Source organism: Eptesicus fuscus, chromosome 12 (genome assembly GCF_027574615.1).
Source record: "Eptesicus fuscus isolate TK198812 chromosome 12, DD_ASM_mEF_20220401, whole genome shotgun sequence".
In the NCBI taxonomy this organism is placed as follows: domain Eukaryota; kingdom Metazoa; phylum Chordata; class Mammalia; order Chiroptera; family Vespertilionidae; genus Eptesicus; species Eptesicus fuscus.
Window position 1 is genome coordinate 77,260,926 of NC_072484.1, and position 21,431 is coordinate 77,282,356.

The window sequence follows — 21,431 nt, forward strand, 5'->3', positions numbered from 1 at the left end:
GCAACTGAAATACATGCCCTTGACTGGAATTAAACCTGGGACCCTTCAGTCCACAGGCCCATGCTCTATCCACTGAGCCAAACTGGCTAGGGCAAAAAGTATCTATTTTAATGACACAAATTCCCTCAACATTTTTAGCATTTTCTTCTGTATTCTTATAACTAATAATTAAATTTCTTATACACACAATGCTGATTTTTTTCCCATAAAAAAAGAGATCTCTAGCCAGGCACACATTGGAGAGCAGTCCAAGGCAGTGATTGCTTTCAGTTCTGGCAGCTTGAGTACCTGCAGAGGCACGAGGCAATCTAGTTTCTGAACCTGGAGGCTAGTAAGATATGCCAAGCACAGTTGTTGGCACATTAACGATTTCTCCCTAAAGTACAAGTAATATTTACTTTTAGGTACAAATTCCCACTTCAGTTTTTCTGGCTCATCCTGGTATGAGCTTAGAGGAGAAAAATCCATTATGAGTGAAACCCTGATTTTTGTTGACAGAGGACTTAAGACCCAAATACAACAAATCTCCTTAATAAATCAAAGATTCTGCAATATGGTAGAAAATATATTTTTCCTTCCTTCATTTTTTTAAAAAATGGTTTTATTGATTTTTAGAAAGACAGGAAGGGAGAGGGGTTGAGGGATAGAAACATTGAACCAGCTGCCTCCTGCATGTCTCCCCCACTCCTCCAACCCCTACTGGGGATTGAGTTTACAACCCGGGCTTGTGCCCTAACCAGGAAATTAATTGGTGAAATCTTGGTTCCTGGGTTGATGTTCAACTACTGAGCCATGCCAGCTGGGCTATTCCTTTCTTCTTAATGTAAAATGTAGATATGACAGTGGCAAACTTCTAGGGACTGTGTCTTATAATGTATTTACAAAATGGAAAAAAGGAATAAACTCCCTAAAGAATTTACTTCTGAACCCCATCCCATTGGTAAGAAATATTTTGAAATTCCTAACAGAAAATGAAATGTTCTTATTTATGCATTTTTTATGGCAGATGCATTTGTTGCATTGGCAGGAGTGTTTTCCTATGGGCACATATAGTTCCCAAAGCCATATTAAACTCTTTTATCATTCACATTTCTTTTCTCCTCACTACTGAGCTCCCCTCCATTCTTCTTTCCCTTCCACTTCTCTCCTTACTATTTGCACTAAAAATTTTCTTTAGATACAGCCACACATAGGATTGGCAGGGCAATCTAATTGGAGCAGTATATTGTATTTCTGCAGTATGGAAGTGGCAAAATTTAGAGCCTCTTAAAACACCTAGATAAATGGAAATGGATGGTAGCAGTATAAAATGGAGTTCTAAGGGTGCATTTTAATGTATTACTCCTTTAAAATTATCTTATTTTTTCATTACAAAAGTAATGCAAGTTATTTTACTCAATTTGGAATATACAGGAAAGCCTATAGATAATGAAAAAAATTTACTTGTAATCTCACCACCTTGAAATAACCATTGTAAAAATATAAGCATATTTTCTACAGTATTTTTTTTTACTCTGTGTGAGTCTAAAATGAAATTGGGGTCATTTTTGATATACTTATGAGTAACATTCTTATTTACACTTAACAATATATTGCAAACTTTTTTATATTCTGAGAAACTATTTTTAGTGCCCTCATATGAATGTTAATTTCAAACCAATCTACTTTTATCAAGCTTTGAGGTTCTTTCCATTTTTTGCTATTATAAATAACTCTGTGATACAATTTTGTATATAAATATTTTTGCACAGCACTGATTGTTTTCTTAAGCTAAATAATGGAAGGTAGTCTTTTAAAGAAGCTGATTTTCAAGAATTTGGCTTTTCCTTTAAAATTGAATATATGCTAATGTACTTCAGAGTCTTAATGGACCTAGAAGAAATACTTTCCCAAAGTTAAGGAAAACACATAAACTGTCCTTATTTTTTCTATTTTTTTTTTATTTTCATTATGAGAATCTAAAGGAGTATAAATCAACCACCATAATATAAACCAAGAATGTTTTGATGTCTTACTCCATTTTGTTTAAATGAAAGTTAAATCACTAAGCCTGTGTCCAGAGGGATCCTGTCAATAATTTAATCCAGAGTATGCTCTAAATATCGCCTTTTCTCTGATCTGGTTTATAGTTCTTACAATGTTCTACATGTAATGTGTCTATGTTTTCTACTTCAATTATTAAAAAAAATCTTACATGCTTCTCTCTTAGCACACTTGCACTGAAAAATACCCATGGGAATGACCCATTTAACAAGTCCAATACAAAGAGAACATTGTATTTTCTGGACTTACAATGGTGCTCATAATTTAATGAGAAAGAACAATAATGAGCATTATATTGCTCATTTTTACTGTAGATAGAATGCACTTGTTCTCAATACCAGGCATGAGAATGCATTTGAAAGAATCTAAAATTTACTTGATATCTAGAAGCAAATATTTTTAGGAGCAGACAAAGTTTTCATGTTAGAAAGGTGTGCTACGACATAACTTCTATCTGCCTTGCAGATGCATTTAGAGAGAGAGAGAACTGTGTATTTCTAGCCCTGGTATTTATTCCAATTTAAAAATATTCATATGTGCCCTAGCTGGTTTGGCTCAGTGGATAGAGTGTCGGGCTGAGGACCAAGGGGTCCCAGGTTCAATTCTGGTCAAGGGCACATACGTTGGTTGCAGGTTCCTCCCCGCCTGGGCCCTGGTTAGGCCACATTCAGGAGGCAACCAACCAATGTGTTTCACTCACATTGATGTTTTCCTCTCTGTCTTGCCCTCTTTCTTCCACTCTCCCTGAACATCAATAGAAACATATCCTTGGATGAGGATTAACAACAACAAAAAAAAATCCATATGTAACTTAAAATTGACCAAGTAGATGTCGATATCTTGGGGCAGTGTGAAATTGGATACTTTGGTACAAGTAAAAACAATAAAATAAAGTTTGAAAGAAGCGGGTTGTATTTTGAATTCCTGGTACTATAGTTGAAACAAATGTTTGAGTAAGTAAAGAGGGTAGAAAAGGAAGGGGAAAAAGAAAAAGGAAAGAAGGATGAATGGCAGGAAGGAAAAAGGGAAGGAATAAAGAAAGTAGAAACCATCTGGCTGGTATGGCTCAGTGGTTGAGGGCCGACCTATGAACCAGGAAGTCAAGGTTTGATTCCCAGTCAGGGCACATGCCTAGATTGTGGGCTGGATCCCCAGTATGGGTCATGCATGAGGTAGCTGATCAATGATTCTCTCTCATCATTGATGTTTCTCTTTCTCTCCCTCTCCTTTGCTCTCTAAAATAAATAAAAAGAAAGAAAGAAAGAAAAAAATAACAAAGTAGGAACCAAAATGGGTTATTAGGCTGAATTGTTGTTTGCTAATAAATGAAATAATATTGAATAAACTGATAGTTTATTTCTTAATCATCCTTCTACTGCCTTCTACAGTTTTTACTTCATTAGTGGGTTTGTTGTTGTTGTTGTTTTTGCTTGATTCTGTTTCTTCTTTCCATGTGGGCCTTTGGGTAAAGAATGGGAAGAAGGCCACAGGGAATCATTATTTTTCAAATTTATTGTTTAATAATAACCTTTGTCCTTTTACCCCATGATTTAAATATGTCACAGTTAGCATGAAATAGTGGCATACACTCCTGTAGTAATTGTTCATGTGTCCAGAATCCATCAGACAAATGTCTACAAAGATAGAGTGGTTTAGTGTCATCAATGGTCAATACTCAATAGAATTCACTGAGAAGCAGCATAATACTTCTGCATCAGCCTTGAATTTCCCCACAACGTTTGGGCCACTCCTTTCCAACTCTCTGCTAAGGCTTGTGTGTTTTTAATTCTCAACAACATAAAGAACTGATCCTTAAAAAAAAATAAAGATGGAGAAGGAAAAGCATTGCCATTCCTTTTTTCTTGATTTTTTTTAAAAAGCTTGTTTTACAAAAATAAAATGCTCAGTTAAAATATTTTCTGAATAATTGTTATATTTTGTGCAGGAGGTAAAAAGGTAGAAATATGAATTAATCACCTCCCTGCAAGCTTGTGTAAAAGTTTTTGGCAAAATTTTGTTTGATCAACAATTTCCCCAAATAATTTGTATTTTTAAAATGGAATGTACACATGCATACTTAAGGTGTTTTGCTTATTTGTGTGCATATATGTGTGTGTTTTTTCTGCACACATAGTATCTCTGTATGACATATCTTGGTGATTTGATTCTGTCACTTTCTATACTGCATTCATATATTTGAGATAACAAAAACTGGATTTTCTACAAACTTTTACAACTCACTATGAGCTGTTAAATTAACTCAGTGAAACACTGCATTTAATTTACTGCCTGTCTTCACAAACTTTAGTAAAGTCAAATCGGAGGTCAGGTACATTTTCAGCCTCTGTCTTGATCTTACAGATCTCAAGATTCTATCAGTATAATATGAATTTGATTATTTTTTATAAGATAGCAGACAAGGGCCTGTAATATTTAAGTTCCCAGACCTACCTGACCAAGTACATGACAACATTCTCAACGAAAGCTTAAGTTATAAACAAAAAGTAACTGGAGTATTTGATTGATATAATTTACCTTACAGACTATGCATGTGTAGTTACCTTCTCTGGGAATACTGGCCTATAAGGACATGGGGATGGGGGGGAGGGGCAGAACACATTTCATATTCAGAAAGCACACTAATCAATATTATTGTAAAAGGTGGAATTGATAAAAAAGAATTAGAGAACATATTTTCTTTGGGTTTCTCTTTCACTATAATAATATGTATTGATGTGGGTTAATAGTGACATAGCAATAGGAATAATCACTACATTAAATAAGCAATAAGAATAATCACTACATTACATACAAGTATAGAAATTCTATTAGCCACAATTTTGGAGATAGACATTGATTGGATAATCACAAAGCTGATTTTTATGTAATATAAAAATATATTTATGAATAATTTGTGTTTTTTTGGATCATGGATTGGTTTCTACTGCATCTTATAATTTCTTTTTTACTATCACATCCATAATTGAATTATCCATATGTTTAAATTTTGGCTTTGAAAGGCTAACTAGCCATATGCTTCAACCTCATTTCTGGCACACTTGATGAAATGCACAATGAATAATCATGTGATTGTGTAAGTTATCATTTACATAATGATGATAATATATATGTATCCATTTCTACCTCAATCTGTTAGTAAAGGAAAAATATAACTTGAATTTACTGTCAATTTCTGAATATCTATTTTAAAATATATTTAAATATTCTAGTGAAATCTTCAATTGTAAGAAAAAGGGGAAATGTTGCATACAAACAATCTTACTCCTTCAGTGATCTCAGCTGAAAGTGAAAAGGCATTTATAATTGTCATCTAGAAGCTGTCATTGCTGAAACATTTATTATTTTCTGTGACCCTCAAACTTTTAAAATTTAAAATTTTTTAAAATGTAGTTAAATATAATTTTAATATAATTTTAGATGTGTTTTTATATCCTAATATGATATTGACATTTGGCTTTGGTAGAATTTTGATTTTAATACTCAAAATTCCACCATCTGTCTTTTAACCAAAATGTGTATTGACTTGTTAGTGAAAAATAGGTATCGTATACAGATCATCCAGATAGAACTAAGAACTTCCAAAGAAAACTCTTTTTGCTCTGCTACAAAAATATACCCTGTAATCTGCACAAGTCTGTTTTTGTCTCATACTCTTACTCTTCCCCCTGGACACATAGAAGAAAGTCTTAAGTGGGCTGTGAACTTTTCTTCTTGTCTCTTTAGAATCTCATCTCAAGAAGAAATTACCTTTTTGTTAATATACTTTTTTATTGATTTCAGAGAGGAAGGGAGCGGGAGAGAGAGAGAGATGATGAGAAAGAATCACTGATTGGCTGCCTCTTGCATGCCCCACACTAGGGATCAAGCCCACAACCCGGGCATGTGCCCTGACCTGGAATCGAAATGTGACCTCCCTGTTCATAGATCGATACTCAACCACTGAGCTAAGCCAGCTGGGCAAGAAGGAATGATTTTTAAAATCATCTTATACATTCACCATTAAAGTCCTATAATGGTTCTCAAGCACATATATTCCATCTAAATTTTTTTAAATATATTTTATTGATTTCAGAGAGGAAGGGAAAGGGATAAATAGAAATACCAATGATGAGGGAATCACTGATCGGCTGCCTCCTGCATGCCCCACAATGGGGATTGAGCCCACAACCCAGGCATGTGCCCTGACCTGGAATTGAACTGACACTCAACCACTAAGCCATGCCAGCTTGGCTCAATCTAAATTCCTTACTTCAATCTAAAACAGCTCTTTGAGCCATCTCTTGCCTACTTCTGTGCATATTTAAACATTTCTCTACTATTCACTCCTCTATCTCTTATTCACATGCACCCCACCTGCCTTAGGAACTTGATCGTTATTCTGCTTGGAACTTTAGATACCCAAATTGACATAGCTTGGGCCTTCACAGTCAGTTCTTAGCTCTAACATCACCTCTTCTGAAAGGCTCATCATGTCATTCTCAGAGTTCAGCATCTTCTATAGGTTATATATTCTTTTGAGACACTGATGCATGCTATAAACTCTTTCCATTCAAAATGTGCATATTCATAGCTACACATTTATATAATTTCTAGTTCATTGAACCTGTTAATTACATATATAAGAAGCCCTAGAAGTCTGAGTACCCGAGATTAAGAATACTGGATTTCTCCAACTTTTATAGCTAGCATTTTATCATTTCTACAGGAGTTATATTTATCTAAAATTATATCATTATCTATTTATTTATTGGCCTACATAGCATCTACTTTTCCTCTTAAGTGTAAATTATATAAGAGAAGGAAAAGTCTTTTCTTGTGTTTCTCTTTCACTGAATCCCCCAAATCTGAAATACTGCCCAAATTTGAGTAGGCATTCAATAAATATCTGTTGGATGGATGAATGAATGAAAGAATGAATTCTTGTTGGTCATAACAACTATGGGAGAATAAGTGTGCATAATAAAGTTGCCTGGACTATTTACAATAAGGGTGTTGGGTTTTGTATGTCCCAAGCTCACGAAAATGTCTGTGTCTCCCTCCAGAAACTCTATTGGCATCTGCTTTTGGTAGTTGAGAACCAAGTCACTGAATATCAAATGTCCCATTGGTGGAGTAAAAAGTTGGAGATCCAAACACACCAGGATAGATTTAAGAATACTCATTGAATCATAGTGAAGACCTGACTATTTCCTGGGAACAGATTGGTTTGGCCAATGTGGAGAGCAGCCAAAGGAAAACAAATCAAAGCCTTTGAGAAAGAATGATTGGAAGATACCCCAAACAGCTTTGAGGTAATTTGAAGGTAGTTTCATGTTTTGGATTAAAAGTATAGTATTTTTTATCCCAGAGATATAAGTTTAATTTTCAACCCTGTCATTTACTAGTTGTGTGACCTTGGGTAATTTTATTCAATCATCAACATATACAGAGTTATTCTGACTTTCTGATAAAAATGTTTGACATGATTTCCCCTTCTTCAAAGAGAACTGGACAGTCAGCATCTTACTTATGGCACTGAGAATGTGACAACATATTCCTGAGTGTTCTTATTTTTCAGAGGAACATAGGATATAAAGTGAAACAAACAAGATAAAAAGTAAATAAATAAATGTTTGACAAGGAAAGAGTAGTAAGACAGTGCTTACTTAGATTGGCTTAAATGAACAGCTACCTTACATTTAGGAGTCGGCTTTGAGGTATGAATAAACTACACATAATTTTTATTCTTCCATAATATACCATCTGTTTAATCCTGTTTGCTTAACTATCATCTTGCTTCATTGTATTAAGAGAGATTGCTGTTGTGTTTAATTTGCTTAGTATTTTTACTAAGATGATGTGCCCTAATGGGTGAATGCAATAATCTTACCCATTAATTTCTACCTTCTCCACCTTGCCCCTTATCAGTTTACACATTAGAAAACCAGTCACTCTGCTAGCTATTCTTACTCTTCCTACCTCTCTTCTTTTTCTTCATTTGTTTTCTCCCCCTGCTTTCCCCATAACCATACATGCATCAGTCTTCTTAGAAGATTGTCCAGAGGAGAGAAATCAGGATGGCAAGTGACTAGAACGGGCGATCACATAGGTGAAGGCAAAATAATTAGAAAGGACACAATGTAACTGATAATCATGAGGGCTGATATGAGAAGCGTCAGTCTGTTTGGCCCATGTTATTTCAAAAAGTAAAACTAGAACTAAAGAAACCAAGAGGCACATTTGGGCTCAAATTATGATTTTTATAGCAGGAAAAGTTATCAAACGATGAATTGTGCTACCTAAGAAGGAAACATTTTAATGTCATGTAAAATAGTAAAGTTGAGTATGCCAGGGATATAATATATTATTATTCTGGGCATTAATTCTGGTCGCTTCAGATTCTACTGAGTTATTCAATGTCACTCCTCTGATTTATACAAACAAAATGAAGCTGCTGTGCAGTAAGTGTCTGCATGGTTTTCCTGATTGTGGTAGCAACTGATTTGTCTACTCTTTTACTCTCTCTTCCATCCAGTTCTAATGCAAAACATTGCCCTTGGTAATCAATGTGGAAACATGATACAAAATGAATGAATATAGATATCTCATCACAATGGCAAAGTAATTGGTCTTGGAAGGACCAATCAGATTATTTCTCTACACTATATACAGACAATGTGAAGAAATATTTCCTTTTCACTATGTTTGCTAATTTAAATGCTCTGATCAGTGAGTGCTCATTAGTCATTTTCCCCAGTTAAATGTAGGAAAATATTTTTCCCAGTTAAATGGTAGGAAAATATGCAACTAAACATAAAGGCTAAACTAAAAGATTAAAACTGTAAGAGTCCAAATGTTACTGTTTGATTCTTTGGATTCTGTCATGCTTCTGGTCAGCTTCACTTTGGTACTGCCCAGTGATGCCATACCATAAATGTCTCCCAAAGGGTCAGTTGTAACTTAAGGCTCAAACCTAATCTTATCAAGCTATGCATAATAGCATATCAGTCTATGAATATTTGGCATTTATATTATACTAGAGGCCCAGAGCACGAAATTCGTGGACTGGTAGGGTCCATAGTGGCTGCCAGCTGCCAGCTGCCGGCCAGGGCCTCCCTCCATCCCCCTTCCAGCCCCACCCCCTGGTTGAACTCCCAGACAACTCCCGGTCAAGAGGACAATTTGCATACTACGCTTTTATTATATAGGATTTGATGTACTATTACCTTTAGGAGGTGGTAATTCTAGAGAAATTTCCCAGGAAAAAATTATAGTGCAAATGGCTTTTCTATCTACCCTCTTTCAGGGCTCTGAAAAGGGCACAAGAAATATTTCATTTGTGTGGATCAATCATCTGGATCTGATTAGACCTCTGAAGTCATTTGTCTTAGATATTTTTACTGATATTCCCCTAATGGGAAAGGGGAGTGAACTTAAGCTCTCAAAGTCAGGAGCATAGTCTGAGGCTGCCACCACTAATGCAATATTTCTTTTAAATCTTATATTTTATTTTTTGTAATCAAATCTTGCATTAAAATACATGGTAGATCATTTTTTATATTCACATAAGATGATAGTAATTTTTAACCTATTTTCAGAAATGTCTCAGTTAAAAAAAAAGGTACTATGAAGCAATACTGTGTTTATAATAGGGAGGTGCATCACCTTTAGGCATACAATATTATAGCCTTAGAGTTTCTTGTTTGATAGAAGTTGATAGTCAAAACCTGTACAAAAGCAAGCATTGCTCCCCAATGAGTTCTGGGAAGAAAATAAATATTAACATTTACCTTAACTTTCCAAATGCCCTGTATTTTGTTGATCCTAATTTCAAAACATCATTAGAAATGCCACACAAATTGCCTTCCATATGAAAGGTATTAAAATAATCAGGTTTACTGATTGGTTAAAGGAGTTTGGTGAAGCATTTTTGATAACTTGCTATTCATATTTAAAATAAATATGGTGTTGGCTATCCATAAAACTGTCATCATCAGTCTTTATAACAAAGGTGCCTGATAACTTCATTACAAATAATAAATTAGACTTTAAAAATAATTTTTAAAACTAAAAAAAAAACAAAAAAACACTTAATTATCTTAAACCTACAGTCTACAGATTCCCACTTTGCAAGCTTATTTTGATATCTGCTTGACCTGCTTTGCGAAGCCAAATTGCCATGGGAATTGGAAAGAACAAGCATGAGAAGTGGTTGCTTTTACCAAGTGGTATCATGGGAGGAATCAGATTGAAATTTAAAATGTGATATAAATTATTCACTATGATGTTAACATTTTAAACAGAGTCTTTTCACATCTCTTATTCCATTGGGATCCACAATAATCCTCTGAGGTAGATAAGACTAGTATCATTATCCCCACTCTACAGATGAAGATATATATGCCCTTGCAAATTGAATAAGTTGCCAAGGTCAGACAATATTTAATCTATAAATAAATCTTGGAGTACTCTTTCTCTTTCTGGGCTTCACTTATTCACTTTTATTTATTTTATTTTATTTATTTATTTATTTATTTATCTACCTTATATTCAGAAGAAACTCGGTGCTTACAAATATTGTGGAACTGAGGGAGAAGAATAAACAATTTCACAAAATAACCAAACTGGTATTACCATAGATCTTGGCACATATATTGATCTTTTCTGTTAAACACACATACATACCCATAAGGCATAATTCATAATTTATAATGGGTACATAAGGAAGTGGATTTACCAATATATTTCTCAAATATAGTGGAAGACCCAATTCTCAGTCCAACATCTTAGGATGAATCTTTCATCACCATTTATTTTTCTCTTTTACCATTCATATCACTAGCAATATCTTCTGCCTTAACCTTCAGCATATTCTGAATCTAAAACTTCTATCTATAACAACCTGATCAAAATGACTTTCATCCCTCATCTGCGTTATTTCTCTTCTTTTCTTCACCTTATATGTTCTAGAAATATATTCTACATTTTAACTTTGCTCAAAATTTAAAAGTCTTTAACTAAATCTGTGCATTAATCTTCTCTCCTCTCAATACATTTCAGTGGCTTCCCATCACACTTTAAATGAAATCTACATTTCCTGACATGGCAAAAACTAGTAATTGGCCTCTATTATAAACACCTGCCTACCTCCTTTTTTTTGTTTAATGATATAAATTTAGCTGGTTACATCCTATAGTTCCCTTTGTCTAGTGTGGGCACCAATCTGTACAACTTTTAGAGTCATACCCTTAAACAGTATATGTGTTTTGTTTTTTCTTCTGACATAGTATTATGGCAGGGCAACAAGCGACAAAGAACTGGATAACCTAAGAGCAGTGCCAACCAAGAGCCCTAGACTGCTCACTTCTAAACATTATATGAGGGGAAAACAAAGGTCTGCTATGTCTGAACCAGTGCATTTTTGGGTTTCCTAACTACAACAGCTTAGCCTATACTTGTTAATGCCCTTATAGGCAATGAACAATCTTACTCCTGCCTATGGCTCTGACTTCAGCTTCAGATCCCCATCACTGTGACCCTGACCCACACTATTGTCCCTATGTTTGAGCAGCTTGTGTGACTTTTCCTCTTGTTTTTTTTTTTTTTTCTTTTTTCTTTTTTCACCTGAAATATTCTTCTGCTAAAATCCTCACTTCATAAAGCGGAATTTCTGACTAATCAGTGTAGGATAGCTGCATCTTTCTACCACTGAGCACTCTCTCAATCTACTTGATTTTCCCTCAGAAAACCTGCTATTATTTTAAACTAGAGGCCCGGTGCACGAAATTCGTGCACAGAGGGGGATTGTCACTCAGCCCAGCCTGTACTCTCTCCAATATGGGACCCCTCAAAGGATGTCTGACTGCCCGTTTAGGCCCGATCCCACTGGGCAGTAGGACATCCCTCTCACAATCCAGGACTGCTGGCTCCCAACTGCTTGCCTGCCTGCCTTCCTGATTGCCCCTAACTGCTTCTGCCTGCCAGCCTGATCACCCCCTAACCACTCTGCTGCCAGCCTGTTTGCCCCCAACTTCCCTCCTCTGCCAGCCTGGTCACCCCTAACTGCCCTCTCCTGCAGGGTTGATCACCTCCAACTTCCCTCCCTTGCAGGCCTGCTCCTTCTCAACTGCCCTCCCTTGCAGGCTGGGTGCCTCCCAACTGCCCTCTCCTGCTGGCCATCTTGTGGTGGCCATCTTGTGTCCACATGGGGGCAGGATCTTTGACCACATGGGGGCAGCTATATTGTGTGTTGGAGTGATGATCAATCTGCATATTACTCTTTTATTAGATAGGATAGAGGTCTGGTACAGGGGTGGAGGCCAGCTGGTTTGCCCTGAAGGGTGTCCCAGATCAGGTGCGGGTTCCCTTGGGGCATGGGGCGGCCTGAGCGAGGGGCCTGTGGTGGTTTGAAGGCCGGCCATGCCCCCTGGCAACCCAAGCGGAGGCCCTGGTATCTGGAATTGATTTTCCTTCTACAATTGAAACTTTGTAGCCTGGAGCAGAGCCAAGCCTGGGGCTCCCCCCGAGGCCAGCAGCCATTTCTGTTGGGGTTATAATTGAAACTGTGTTGCCTTAAGCGGGTGGGCCCAGCCAGGGTGTGCGGAAAGCTTTGCTTCCTCTGTTGCCGCTGGCAACCCTGGCCTGCTCTCTCAAGCTCCATTCTGCGGCCATTTGTTTGAATTTATTTACCTTCTATAATTGAAACTTTGTAGCTTGAGTGGAGGCTTAGGCCTGGCAAGGGCAGGCGGAAAGCTGGGCTTCCTCTGTTACCTAGGAAACCTTGCTCTCTGTGGCTGTAGCCATCTTGGTTTGGATTAATTTGCATTCTCGCTCTGATTGGCTTGTGGGCATGGCTTGTGGGTGTGGCTTGTGGGTATGTCGGAGGTATGGTCAATTTGCATATTTGTCTATTATTAGGTAGGATTATATTACATACCTATATACTGTTTTCTCTGTTAAGAAAAAGGTCTTCATACCCTAGCCCAGTGGTTGGCAAACTGTGGCTCGCGAGCCACATGCGGCTCTTTTGGCCCCTTGAGTGTGGCTCTTCCACAAAATGCCACGTGCGGGCGCGCACATACAGTGCGATTGAAACTTCGTGGCCCATGCACAGAATTCAGTTTTTGGCCTGGGCGAGTCTATTTTGAAGAAGTGGCGTTAGAACACTAAAGGGGCCAAAGAGCCGCATGTGGCTTGTGAGCCGCAATTTGCCGTCCACTGCCCTAGCCGGCTTGGCTCAGTGGATAGAGTATCAGCCTGCAGGTTTGATTCCAGTCAAGGGCATGTGCCTGGATTGCAGGCTCCATCCCCAGTGGGGTGCGTGCAGAAGGTAGCTGATCAATGACTAATACACTCACATACATTTTCCTTAAGATTGTGCCTCTGACCTTCCATGGGTTAGTGTATATGAGGGTAAACTCACCATATCTACTACCCTTCTCAAACCAAGAACTTGCTTTTTGAACTAACGAACAGCTTTTTTTTTTCCTTTAGCAGTTGTCAGAGCAAAATGACAAAGTCAGGAAAAGTGAGAAATGGAGCGTGCGTATGAATATTACCTTTCTCCCAAGCTAACCGCTGTTTTATGCCCATCTGATGTATTAGCAATCCACAATAAAATCCCATAATTTAAAAATTTGCAAACACTTAATAGTATTTTTTATTAAATCACTGAAGCAAGAGGTTGAATCAAATTGTGAGATAAAATTTAGGGATAAACAAACTTCAAACGATGGTTAAATGTTTAATCAAGGCATTTCAGTGATGATATAAATGTCAAAACAAGAGACTTATGCACCCAAACCTTTAAAACATCAGGGTGTCTTATTATTTTTAATACTTTTCAAAAAAACATGTATTTTTTAATCAACAACTTCTATTACCTAACTTTATGGTTCATAAACTGTTATAGTTGTCAGAAGATCTACACATTTCTCTTTCTACCCAACTAATAAAAATAAATGAGAAAAGCGAAGATATTTTTATTTTTGTGTGGGGTTGTAATTGAAACTTTTAAAAACTTTTTCTTCTTTTTACCTCCTCACACAATGCTGTACTTGATGTAGCACATGTTAGAGATGCATCCTCATGGGACAGCATATGAATCTGGCTTATACTTATTTATTGCAGATCAGAGCATTTTGCCTGAAAACAATGTAATCATCTGACTCTTTAGATTCTTCTATAGTAGATCTAACATGTTTAACAGTTTATTTATGAATATTTAATAAATGTAATAGTATCAACATTGGTACCGATAGTTGCTTTCTGAATGCTTTTGCATCCTTTCAATTTTATTCCCAAAACAAATTTCTAGAATAGACAGGGTATATATTATTTTTTATAATTTTTATAGAAGAAAACTGAATTTTAGTGATTAATATATCATCTCATGGATTCTATTGCTTTCTCCACTATAGCATGTGAATGTTCACAGAGAGGCTCTTTATTTCTTTCATATAATATATTATTTTGTCTACATTTTATGAAAAAAATTCTATAATTACTAGAAAGGGTACGGCTTTAAGGATTATTATTCAATTCTCAATGTTAAATCTAACAACATTGGGGTTTCAGGAATTTCTCAACCATCATAGTTCATTTATGAGCACCTAATGTGTGTTCTGAATATGTGCTAGTGGGAGTCTATCATTTAAACACAAAGTTCTTGCCCCACCAGTGTGGCTCAGTGGTTGGGTGTTGACCTATGAACCAGGAGGTCATGGTTTGATTCTTGGTCAGGGCACGTGCCTGGGTTGCAGCTCAATCCCCAGTGTGGTGAGTGCAGGAGGCAGCCAATCAAGGATTCTCTCTCATCATTGATGTTTCTATCTCTCTCTTGCTCTCCCTTCCTCTCTGAAATCAATCCTATATAATAAAAGGCTAATATGCAAATCAACCAAATGGCAGAACAACCGGTCACTATGACACATACTGACCACCAGGGGGCAGACGTTCAATGCAGGAGCTGCCCCCTGGTGGTCAATGTGCCAGAAGCCGGGCTCACAGCTGGCGAGCACAGTGGCAGTGGTGGGAGCCTCTCCTGCCTCCTTGGCAGTGCTAAGGATGTCCAATTGATGGTTTAGGCCCTGCAGGAGTGGGCCTAAGCCGTCAGTTGGACATCCCCTGAGGGCACCTGGACTAAGAAAGGATGCAGGCCGGGCTGAGGGTTCCCTCTGAGTGCACAAATTTCATGCACTAGGCCTCTAGTAAAAATATAAAAACAAAACACAAAGTTCCCATCCTTCAGGTGCTTAGTTTGCAGGTGAACAAGCTTCTGAAGTAGTGACTATATAAAATAATTTATTAGTTATAGTACATGCATTAATGAAAATTATCTAAGGCTGTAAGACAATGGGACATCTCTCATCAAGCAGGACAGGCCTTCCACCATAGGTGTGATGAAAACGATAATACTTATGAAACAAAGTCATTCATTATAGGTCAGACATATAGGGAAATTTTTATTTGGATGTTGAGAGATTTGAGCTAGTCCTTGTTTATTTGCTTTAGATTTTCCTACCAATTCATCTTTCAACCTATGAGTCACCTCTTCCACCCCACCTCAGTTCATAAATACCTGTGCTTGACAATGTTTTCAGATAACTCAGGAGGAAAAGGCTCCATATCTGGGAGACAAATTATTAGTTGAGCCTTGTTTCCATGGTCAGCAAGTTGCCTGGATAGTGCCCTGAGGCACATAATTAAATAGCCCAAACTGATAAAATACTGAACTGGATAAATTTATCTTGAAAATGATTATTTTTGATTTCTATGACTACAAGTCATTTGAACTTGGGTATAGATAGTTCTACTATATTTATCACACAGAAATTTTAGCTTCCTGCAGTTTGAGATAGAATACAAAATCTTGTAATATAATCCATTCAGTTATGATGTATGTATAATTATGGTCTTTTTAGTTTCCTTGAATCAAATTCTGAGAATGACTATTTGCTCAAAGATATTCCTTATTCTACTTTAATTGCCTGGCTCCTAAGTACACAAGGACATTTTGCATAAAGGATGATCCTAAGTACATTGAGTTAGAAAACCTTTCTAATTATTTCAATTTAAGGAATTCCTCCTCTAAATAGCTGTGTAGAAATAGCCATGTAGGCGGGAAAGTCCTGATAAATTTCAAATACAGTGAACAGTCCACATGACCTTTTCTCCCAATTGAAGGGGACAATTTAAGAATTTCTGAGTTTTCCAAGCCACACTGGTTTAAAGCTTAAGACATTCTGAATGCTTCATGTCTTTCTGTCCACATGACTGTCCTCCTTTGGCCACTTAATATGCATGCCTCCAAACAAGATTGTGATTATCTTCCTCTCACTGGGCATTCTCTTTTCTTGGAGTCACACATGGTTTGAGTGTTTCATTTTCAATATCACACAAACCTTGAACCTTCATCAAAACTGTGAATATCCAACAGGTTTACTAGCATTTGCCTATAATCATCTTCAAATGAACTGTCATCACAGTCTTAATCTGTCTTTGGCTGCCCAGAGTTGTTCCCACCTCACCTGCCAAGTCTTTCAGTACTTGAAAAGTTTTGCTAAGATTTTAAATTTATTCATTGGTGATTGTAAAAAAGAAATGTGTGTAAGGATATGTTACTTAGTTAGAAATGTGAAAGACCTCATCAGAGCACCTCATCATGGCACCAAGCCATAAAACCCCAAATGTTGAATTTAAGTCTATTGCCAAACTTTCTACCTTCATCTCATTTGGAGGAAGAATCAAATATATGTAGCATCTACACGATTACAAAAGCAATTACAGTGTTAATCAATTATCCAGATGTTTTATTGACTTGATGCCCAAAGTCCAGATGTTTGGAAACATCTATGATTGGCATGATGTAAACACACCCAGAGACTATTAATTCAGTCTGCTGAAAGGGATAATGTTACTCTGAGATAATCTGTTTGCTAATAATGCTTTTATATACTTTTCCTACAGTGCACACTCTCAAAAAGCAAACAAAATCAGAAATATATACCAGTTCTGTAGTTGCTGCTGAAAGAGTATATTAGACATAAAATCATCTTTCTAGACCCCTTTTGATCTATTGGCTACCACCAATGGCCTAGAAAGAGAAAGAGGCAGTAAATAAAGCTTAACAATCAGCATCTGTGTCATTGAAGAATACAAATTTAATATACTGATTTGACTTGTCTTTATTTGTCTTCTTTTTCAGAATGACAGTTTCTGTTCTATAGCTGTAACCTGTTCTTTTTAGAAGTAAATTATCTATTAAATTTTGCAAAGATAATGCAGGAAAAACTTTATGAGTATTTTCTTGGCAGCTACAAATATTCCCATTGTGTCCTTGTTGAATAACAAATTTAAAGTGCAGAATTGGCACTGGAAGATTGACTGGATTCTAAATGAACTTTTTAATAGTCATGTAAAACTGGAGGGAGCAGAGCACCAGTAATGAAGGGAAATACAGGGCTAAATATTGGAAAGTAATTAGCAAGCTCATCACTGACAACCCTTTGATGGCCTGAATCGCTTCCAGGAAGATAAGAGTATATTGTTTAAAAAACAATTAAATCCCACACGCACATTCATAGAATTATTTCACATTCATATGCAAATAGAAAGGCCCTGATTCTTTGAACATACTAATATGTATTAACAGAGAAGCATTATATTCGGCACTGGCATATCTGGGTATGTAAAAGGCACCCACAAGGAATAGGTGCACTACTGACCACTGGATTTTTTAAGGTCTCTAGGAATTGTTGAATGGTACAATGTGGCTGAGGTCCACTGACAAACCTTGTATGCATAGATTCAGCTAGATTTCTCAAGAGATATTAAGTTATTTGTTCTGATATCAGAAACAAAACAATAAAGACAGAGCTATTGTCAATATTTTCCCCTTTCTGGTTAATAGCTCTTATTTATAGGTCAGTAGAATCTATGTATATATATTTAATAATCAAAAACACAATATTGAAATCAGAAATAAAAACACTTATAGTCTGTCCTCTTAACATAATTATTGCATTAAAGTTGAAAACTCCAAACCTTTTTATTCTTTGTCTAATAAATGCAATCTTAACTTCCCATCCTGATTAATAATTCAGCATTAACTCATCATTCTGGTCCCAATTAAGCCCTTTTCTTCAACAAATCAATATAGTTCAGTCCTCCAAACTCACACCTCCTCTACCTCTTATGCTATATTTATATCTATACATTAATACCCACTCTCTTTTCTTAGCTTATTCTTACCATTTAATAAGACTCATGTCAATCCCCATTTCTCAATGTTTCTACTGTCCCCAAAAACCACATTTCCCACTGAATCTAACCCCAACCTCTACTATTCTACTTCGTGTAAGTGTTAGATATTTTAACTAGATGCATCTTTTATATTTTAGTATTTATTATTTTAGCCCCTATTTTTAATCACCTTGTGTGAATGTGTGTTCACATGCAGGTGTGAACATTTGTGCAATCTATACACAGCTTAGTTATGCATTTGAACTATAAAGGTTTGGCAGGACACACACTATCTAATACCTCACTTATTTGCTTCTCATAACTCCTTATTGAGTTTCTTAACAAAATTATATATTTAATAAATATTTGGGTGCATTGCCATATATTCACAATTTGCTACACTTAAAATTGCAGAACACAGAAGCAGTGACAAATGCTAGGACATATTCATAAATATATTTTTATGAATGCTAAAAATCCACCTTAATATAAACCAAATGATTACTTATGAATATTTTGGCCACAAGTATCGGTGAACAGTCTATGAAAGTAAGAGATGATCACATTAACTAAGAAGGAAAAGTCAGGGTTATTTTTCATCAATCATCCAGTCTAATTTTCAAGCTCTAGAAGAAATTTAGGATCAGGAAGAGAAAGAACTCTACAAACATAAAACTACCTGCCTACTGCCCTGCAGCTTGCTGAAAGCCTGGCCTTGGTGGTACTAGAACCACAGTTTACTCTTTCAGTTCAAAATGCTGCCCCCAAGGGAAGGGAAGTTTCTCACTCAACAACACTGTGGTCTCTGAGATATACAGATGATGTATTAAAGAATTGTATTCTTAAAACCTATATAATTTTATGAGCCAATGTCACCCAATAAATTTCATTTTTCTTTAATCATGTACTGTGGTCCCCTGACTATGCACTAGGCTCAGGAACTGCAGCTACCATATCTGACCTAACCAGGGAACAGAGGGTGTCCTTGCTTCCTGTGGTAAAGCCTGAGGCCTAAGGCCTAATTTTTAAGTCATTGTGTAAACTGCAAAATTGACTCTCTAACAAACTCTCTCTTGTCTCATCACCACATCATACATATTTCTACGCTCTAACATGGCTTTTTTGATTCCTTAATTTTAGTTTTGGCTTTGCTTTAATCCAAACTGCTCCTCTGTGGTTCGAAGTACCTAGGAGAATGTTCGGTATTGTAAGGTCTTTGTAAATATTTTGTTTAATTGATGACTATTGCATAGCATATTGTTCTAAAATTATTATAAATAACGCTATGTCATTGCCAAACAAGAGTGGAATCAGATGATTTTGGAGGCATGAATCACCCATCTCTACTTTTGACTGAAGCCATAGGGATCCTATCTCTTATAACAGGAAACTCCATAAAATGCTGAAAAGATGATCTGCTGAACGAATGGTCCCTAGTAGAGACTGGCTGTCTGCTGATTGCTATCCAAGCCTGTGACAGGAGGTCTTCCTCATGAGTTGGATATTGTCATACCCACTGTATCATAATGTGGAGCAGGCCTTGCAGCAAATATTTATAATAATAAAAGTGTAATATGCTAATTAGACCAGATGTCCTTCCAGACATCATTCCAGATGACCCTCCAGACAAGGCCGGGGCTGTGAGGGAAGCCTGGGTCCCGGGTGCCAGAGGGAAGCTGGTGCTGGCAGCTGGGGGAAGGAAGGCCTACACTTGCACTTGCACGAATTTTGTGCATCAGGCCTCTAGTCCTATGATAAAAATATATCCGAAGGACAGACGTTAGCTACACAAATACTATGTCCACATTCTCTAATGCACTTGTTATTTCAAACTTATGCCCTTTTGACAGTTTTCCCAAAGCTACATGATGGAGAAGGAAAAATGCAGGCCTGAATTGGCAATGGGTGGATTCAGTATGCTGGTGCAAATTGCAACATGGTCACATATGGGGAGGATTCTAAAGGAGAGTGGTGAGGAAAATGCTTCCAGTAGGCAGAAATTGAAACATTAAAATCAGCTAGGAAGTCCCTACGGCTTGAGATGATGACTGAGGGGAGGATATACAGAAATTCCTAGGTGGTGGTATATGATTTAGTCTATTAATCAGGGTCTGGAACATGCTTGATTGGAATATCAAAGACAAGATCTTGGGAACAGGCATGTAGATAAACTTATGGGACTGAGCACATTGTATGACAACCTTTTTGTTTCACCTCATTTCCTACCAAACAGCATCCACTGTGAAGGAGACTTTTAACCAGCAGGTGAACATAATGGCTTACCTACTGGTTGTTGGTTGGCACTGTTTTCAGCCACTGTAACATTTGCAAAATAGACTCTCAAATGGACTAGCAATGGTTTCAAAGGTGTAGACTAAAAGCATCCTCATTGGCGCTCCATCTCAGCAAGCTCATCTGGCTGCCATTGCTGCAGAATGCTGTGCTATCAGCAACAGAGATGTGCTGAGACCCAGGCATTGTAACTCCCTTGAGGAGACCAGAAAACCAGCTGGAAAGTTGGTTACAACGGACTCCTCCCACCTTCTAGGGGGATAGATGGTTGTTCCTATCATAAGTTTTTTCTCTTTAAGGAATGGGAGTGTCTATGCTGAGGGTCCATAGAATAACTGCCTTACAGAGACTATCCTCCAAAGAAGGTTCCCATTTTACAGTGAAATGGATTCACCTTGCAGGGTCATTAAAGATAATTAAAAATATCATCCAACCTTTTCTGGGGTGGCTCAGTGGTTGAGTGTCCACCCATGAACCAAGAGGTCCCAGTTTGATTCCAGGTCAGGGCACATGCACAGGTTTGTGGACTTGATTCCTGGGGGTGAGGGTAGGGCATGAGGGAGGCAGCTGATCAAGGTTTCTCTATCATGGATATTTTACTATCTTTCTACCCTTCATCTGTCTAAAAATCAATAAAAGCATATTTTTTTTAAAAAAAAGAAGAAAAAATGTCATCTAGCCTTTAATGACACCTTATTAATTTTTTTTCTGTCAGTATGTATAATGGCAAATTATGTATTAGGCTCTGTTTTAGGAGATATTTTAAAAGTTTAAGAATTATAAAGGAACTTAGTATAATAACTAGCTTCAAGTTATGTAGCCAGTAATTGTCAGAGTTGGAAGATGATTTGACA